Here is a 5,696-nt window from a genome sequence, read left to right as displayed (position 1 = left end):
TCACATACTCCACTTAGAATTGATGATGATGCCACCATAACACTAACATGTTGCTTGGGTGATTTGGAAGCCTCTTCAAGTATAGCCATGGCCTTCTTAATTATTAAATTAATGGTGTCAATGTGAGCACTTAGTTTAGGACCTAATTGAGTAATGGAATCAACCTCATGCTTTCCTCCTCTAGTAGCCTTCTGAGGCCTACTATATTGCGAGTTATGGACCGCCATTTCCTCAATTTTGTTCCATGTTTTATTATCATAAACTTTGGTAAACATACCATTGGATCCCATATTGAGAATGTTTTGGGAGTCTTCATATAGACCATTCCAAAATTGTTGCACAAGGAACCACTCGCTAAGTCCATGGCGTGGACAAGAACGACAAGTATCCTTGAATCTCTCCCATGCTTCATAAAAAGATTCCTTATCCCTTTGTTTGAACCTGGTGATTTGGGCTCTCAACCTGTTAGTATTTTCCGGAGGATAGAATTTCTTGTAGAAAGCAAGTGTTAATTTCTTCCAAGAATCAATACCAAGAGTAGCCTTGTCTATGCTTTTCAACCATTTTTTCCCGGTACCTATCAAAGAAAAAGGAAATAAGACCCATCGGATTTGGTCTTGAGTAAGTCCGGTTTGAGAAATCGCATCATAATAGTCACAAACAGTCTCCATATGTGAGTGAGGGTCTTCACTAGGCATCCCCCCAAATTGACTTCTCTCAACTGGTTGTATGAATGCGGATTTGGCAATGAAATTACCGGTTAAATGTTGTGGTGTAGGAGTAGCATTTGGTAGTTTCTCCTCGGTTGGTACGGAATGTGATAAGAATTTAGGCATTGTGGGTTGATTTTGTTGCGGGTTTTGTCTTGGGTTGTCCTCTCCTTCTCTTGCAAAAGGGTTGGTAAACTCAATGTTATTTGGTTGAATGTCCACAATCTCTCCAATACCTCTCAAAGTACCTCTAGCAAGTGTTCTATTGTTGGTCAAAGTTCTTTCAATTTCAAGATAAATGGGTAACAAGTTACCTTGTGATCTCCTAGACATGCAAAATATCAAACAACTCGAACACAATGAGAACAACCTTGAGGAGATTGAATTCCCCAAGGTAAAGAAAGACAAAACTAAAAATAATTAAAGAAAATCAAATCAAGTTAACATCGTCCCCGGCAACGGCGCCATTTTTTGGTGTCGGTTAAAACTCGTCGTCAAAAGCTAACTAACCAAAACAATATTTATAACTTCACAAACTACTCTTAGTAAAGCGGCAAGTAAAGGTCGGATCCCAAGGGCGGGTATTGATGTAGGATTTTCAATTGCAAATGGTTGTGTCTTAGGGTGTCACAATTTAGGTTGAGATAGGAGATCAACTAAACTAATCAACAATATGAAAGCAAAGTAATAAAAACAAGCAAGGTGATTAAAATGAGATGTAAACAATTAATTAAAAGCACTAGAGTGTCATGGGTTCATAGGGGATTCATGGGAGTTGATCATACAGACATGTTCTCTACTAGATGCAAGCACTTATTGTTGTGATGGGTTCGAGTTGGTGTATAAGCTTACAATCCCTAAGAAGGTTTGGGTGCCGGAGCCGAATCGATTAGATTGTACGACACCTATAAGTCGACTTAGTCCTTCCTATTCAACTATATGCATCGTCTAATGAGACTCGAGTTGGTGTATAAGCTTACGAGTCTCATTGAAAAGATAGGTGATGGGTAAAAAATGCAAGAATTCGTAGGCTCGCATTTCATCAAACATATCATGTGCATAAGTTGAAATCACAACAAGCAAGAAAATTAGTTATGAAAACATATTAGATTAAGTATGAATCAATCATGCCCATGTTGGTTTCCTCTAATTCCCCATTAACCCTAGTTAAGGAAACTACTCACTCATTATCAAGTTTAACATGCTAACAAAGTTGTCAATCATACTAGCAAAGCAAAGCATGATGAATAAATGAAAATGATTAACAATAATTAAACAAGGTTAAGATATAATTATATCTATGAAGATGATTCCAAATAATAAAGCAAAGAATAATAGAAGTACTTCATGATTTATGGAAGGTTGTCAATCCTCCAAATAAACCAAAATAATCTTCTAATTACCCAAAATAAAATGAAGAACAATAGAGAAATTAAGGAAAGATTCAGTATTGAGATTTGTATTAAGACTAGATTAAAAGTTGATTATAAGATTAAGGAATGATTAAAACTTGATAAGGAAAGTATTAAGAGAGCATGCTAATCTAAGTAGTACAATGGGATATTTATACTAAAGATTAGGTACAAGGATTAGGTTTACTTGATAAGGAAAGTATTAAGTCCTTAAGAAAAGTTGAGGAAATGCTCCTCTCGAAGGAAATCAGCATCTCCGTTTTGCTAGTCTTGGCACAATCCGTGCGTCTTGGGAAGTGGCACGGGCTCTCTGGACTGTGATCCGAGCGGTTGTCTGAAAGACGCTCAGATCATTTAGCTGCAAGACGAGCGTCTTGGTTGTGGGACGCTCGGATGGTGGTGAAGGAAGACGCTCGGACCGTCTGTGATCCGCTCGGATCCCACGACAGACTTCTTCTCTTCTTTTGTTCCTTCATAATCCGTGAGGTTCATTCTGGGGATGCAAGGATCCTTTCGTCATTGCCCATTTTACTTTATTATCTACATAGGCCTTCTAGTATAGTCTTCTCTTTGATGCTTGGTCATTAGATGTGATCAATTTAGCTGCATTTCGCTATGTAATTTGAAGGTTAGCACTCCTTTACTACAAAAGAGACAAAACCTCAAAGAATATGCAAAATGGGAAACTAAAGATAGTAAATGACCCAATTATGCACTATAAAGCATAAGAACGAGGTTAATTCGGGTACTAAATCTGCTCAAATATGAGTCACATCAGACAGCTGTCAGTTTTCATTACTCAACCTTCTTAGGTCATTTTAGCCAGCCTTCCTAGGCTTTTAAGCAAACCAATTCGACCAATCGTCCCGTCTGGACGGTGCAAATTCTTATTTGTGCCCAAATATGGATAACGATTGACGTCAACCATACCACGATGCTTACTCATGTTTGTATCAAGAGCTTTCACTACTCGAGCGAATTGAATAAGAACCGACCTTACTCATGTTTGGCACGGACCTCTCCACAGACCAAGGTTTGATAGCTTGGTATGGCAACCCACCCTTTAAACCAAAACCTTCTAAAAGCACTCAGCATACTATTATAATGCCTATGCCTATGCTTGTAGCTTGTATTTTATCACCTTTTGTAAACAAAACCATGATGAAATTTTCAAAAAACTTTTTTCCAAAATGTAAATGTAAAAATTTCAAAAATGGCCTAAATAGCGCAAAGTCAATAAAATCAAGTCAAAACTCTGTCTAAATTTCAAAGGTCTTAAGCATTACGCTATCATTTTCAAAGTCAGTTCGAGTCACCAATCCTACAATCACACACAATCCGTCACACGACATAGGGGCACTCACGTCGATTGTGTTTTGAGTGGCCGTCGGTTCTTATCCTCAGTCCAAGATGGTCGGAACTAACGAAAGTCAAGGAAGCGTCCACGGTCAACCCGATGATAATAGTACAATTCAAGTCTTGGCTGGAGTAGGCCGGCTCCAAGCAAGTCAAGATGTCGCATACGCTCGTTTCCAAGCACCTGAAGGCCGCATTGTGGCGGTGTAAGCCAGACTCCCTCCTGCGGATGGTCCTATTCTTGACATACCATTGCGCGACGATCCCCCACCCTTTAAAAAACGGGAGATCAATCCTCCTATTTTCACTGAAGTGGAAAAACGTCTTCAATACTTGGAAGAGAAAGTAATGTACCTCAAGGGGGATGACATCTACAGAGAAAATAGCTGAAGGTATGAAGTAGTGAATACTCAACCGCTAATCAACTTCAACATGACTGACATCCCGAAGTTTAAAGCGCACGAAAACCCTCTGAACCACATTCGTGCTTTCAAAGACTACATGTCTATCAAGGGCATTAAGCTGGAGATATTCCTAAGGATCTTTCCTTCATCTCTCGACACTATTCCCAAACAGTGGTTCTACTCTCTAAACTACAATAAAATTGCTACTTGGGATGATGCAGCTATTGAGTTCACTAAACAGTACGCAGATAATGCTGAGATCCAATTCAACATGCGCACTCTAGAGGTCCTCACCCATAATGAAAAAGAAGGTTTCATCGACTTCCTAAATAGGTGGAGAAAGACTAGCGCTCAACTTCTTGAGCGTCCAGATGAGGCCACTCTTTTGGAGAAATTTGCGGACAATATAAAGCCTATCTATGAAAATCACTTGAGATACCAAAACATCAAATCTTTCAAAGATTTAAGAGTGCTGGGTACAAGGATCGAAGGCGATATTCACAAAGGATTCTTGTCCAAAATTGTAAGGCGCGGATATCAAAGCTCAACATCAGCTGGAACACGTTCCAACGGTTCCACTAGCAAAACCGGCGATGTCAACCTCGTCGAGTCATCTAAGAGAAATAGTACACAAAGGAAGTTCACTGACATTGGTGATACTTACTCAAATGCGCGGAAATGGTTGTCAAAACAGGGCAGAATCCAACCAATAGGACGTACACCTTACCCAGAGAAGAAGTCTAAATTCGGGGATGGTAACGCTTATTGTGAGTATCATATGGGTAAAGGGCACGACACAGAAAACTGCTATAAGTTGAAGCATGCTCTTTAGGTCATGATCGAATATGGCGCTTGCTTATCCCTCCCGTAAGTAAGCCTAACAACACTCAGAATCCTCTTGGAATTCTGATGATCAGAGACGAGGAATCCACTTTGGATTGCACACATCTTATCTCTCCAATCGAAGTTGAGATCAACAAGGTTGACTACGGAGAAATCTACTATACCATCTCAGCTGTTAGCCTTTTGTTCGGAGAGGATCGATTTGTCAAAGAAGCTCAAGATGATATTATTACCATGATACTACGGTATGAGCATTTCAACCCTGCAGTGCTCATCACAGATGCGGATCCAGCCAATCAGCAGAAAGGATGGACGAAGTCGATCAAATGGACCAATAATCAAGGAAGGCTCTTCAAACTCATAATTGGAAAAGGAGAGATGTTCAAAGGAGAACTAGAAGTAGACGAGTTCGAGTCTGAGTCGGAGTCGGAGTCTGAACCTGAGTAAATGTCTAGAGAAGACGCTAAAGAGTCTCCTCTTGTTGTCACTCCCAATCCCATCATTTCTCTTAGCATAACGTCGTCTAGTGACAGTAAACTGGGAAATGTCCTAGCAACTATTCCTCTACCGCCCCTGACTACTGCGCAGATGGCCTTTTTGTTTCAGTTATTTTCAAACATTAATATGAATAAATTTGATTCTTCTTACTCCTTGTGTTATTTTGATTGCAATTCTTTTTATGATGATACTGAGGATAATCCTGACCCAGAATCAATCGAATTACCTCCCTATATAATTAAAGAAATACTAGAAGAGGGGGAAGGGGCACCATTTATAGAGAATAGTGAACCTAGTAACGTAGGGACAGACTAAGAACCCTAAGAACTTAGGATAGGGACGACCCTGTACCTAATTGAAAGGGCTCGCTTCATCGACATTTTCCACGAGTTCAAAGACGTCTTCGCTTGGTCTTACAAGGACATGCCAGGGATAAACAGGCATATTGTAGAACATCGAATCCCAATAAAACC

At 39.8% G+C, this 5,696-nt stretch overlaps 1 non-coding gene across 1 annotated transcript; it reads left to right on the top strand.

Moving 5' to 3' along the window:
* Positions 1-357: 357 nt before the first annotated feature.
* Positions 358-464, top strand: LOC141635283 (small nucleolar RNA R71). The gene has a single exon (XR_012539982.1). It is a non-coding gene; the product is annotated as a small nucleolar RNA R71 (small nucleolar RNA).
* The last annotated feature ends 5,232 nt before the right edge of the window (positions 465-5,696 follow it).

This window comes from Silene latifolia, chromosome Y (genome assembly GCF_048544455.1).
Source record: "Silene latifolia isolate original U9 population chromosome Y, ASM4854445v1, whole genome shotgun sequence".
Lineage (NCBI taxonomy): Eukaryota > Viridiplantae > Streptophyta > Magnoliopsida > Caryophyllales > Caryophyllaceae > Silene > Silene latifolia.
This window is presented reverse-complemented; position numbering and strand designations above follow the sequence as displayed.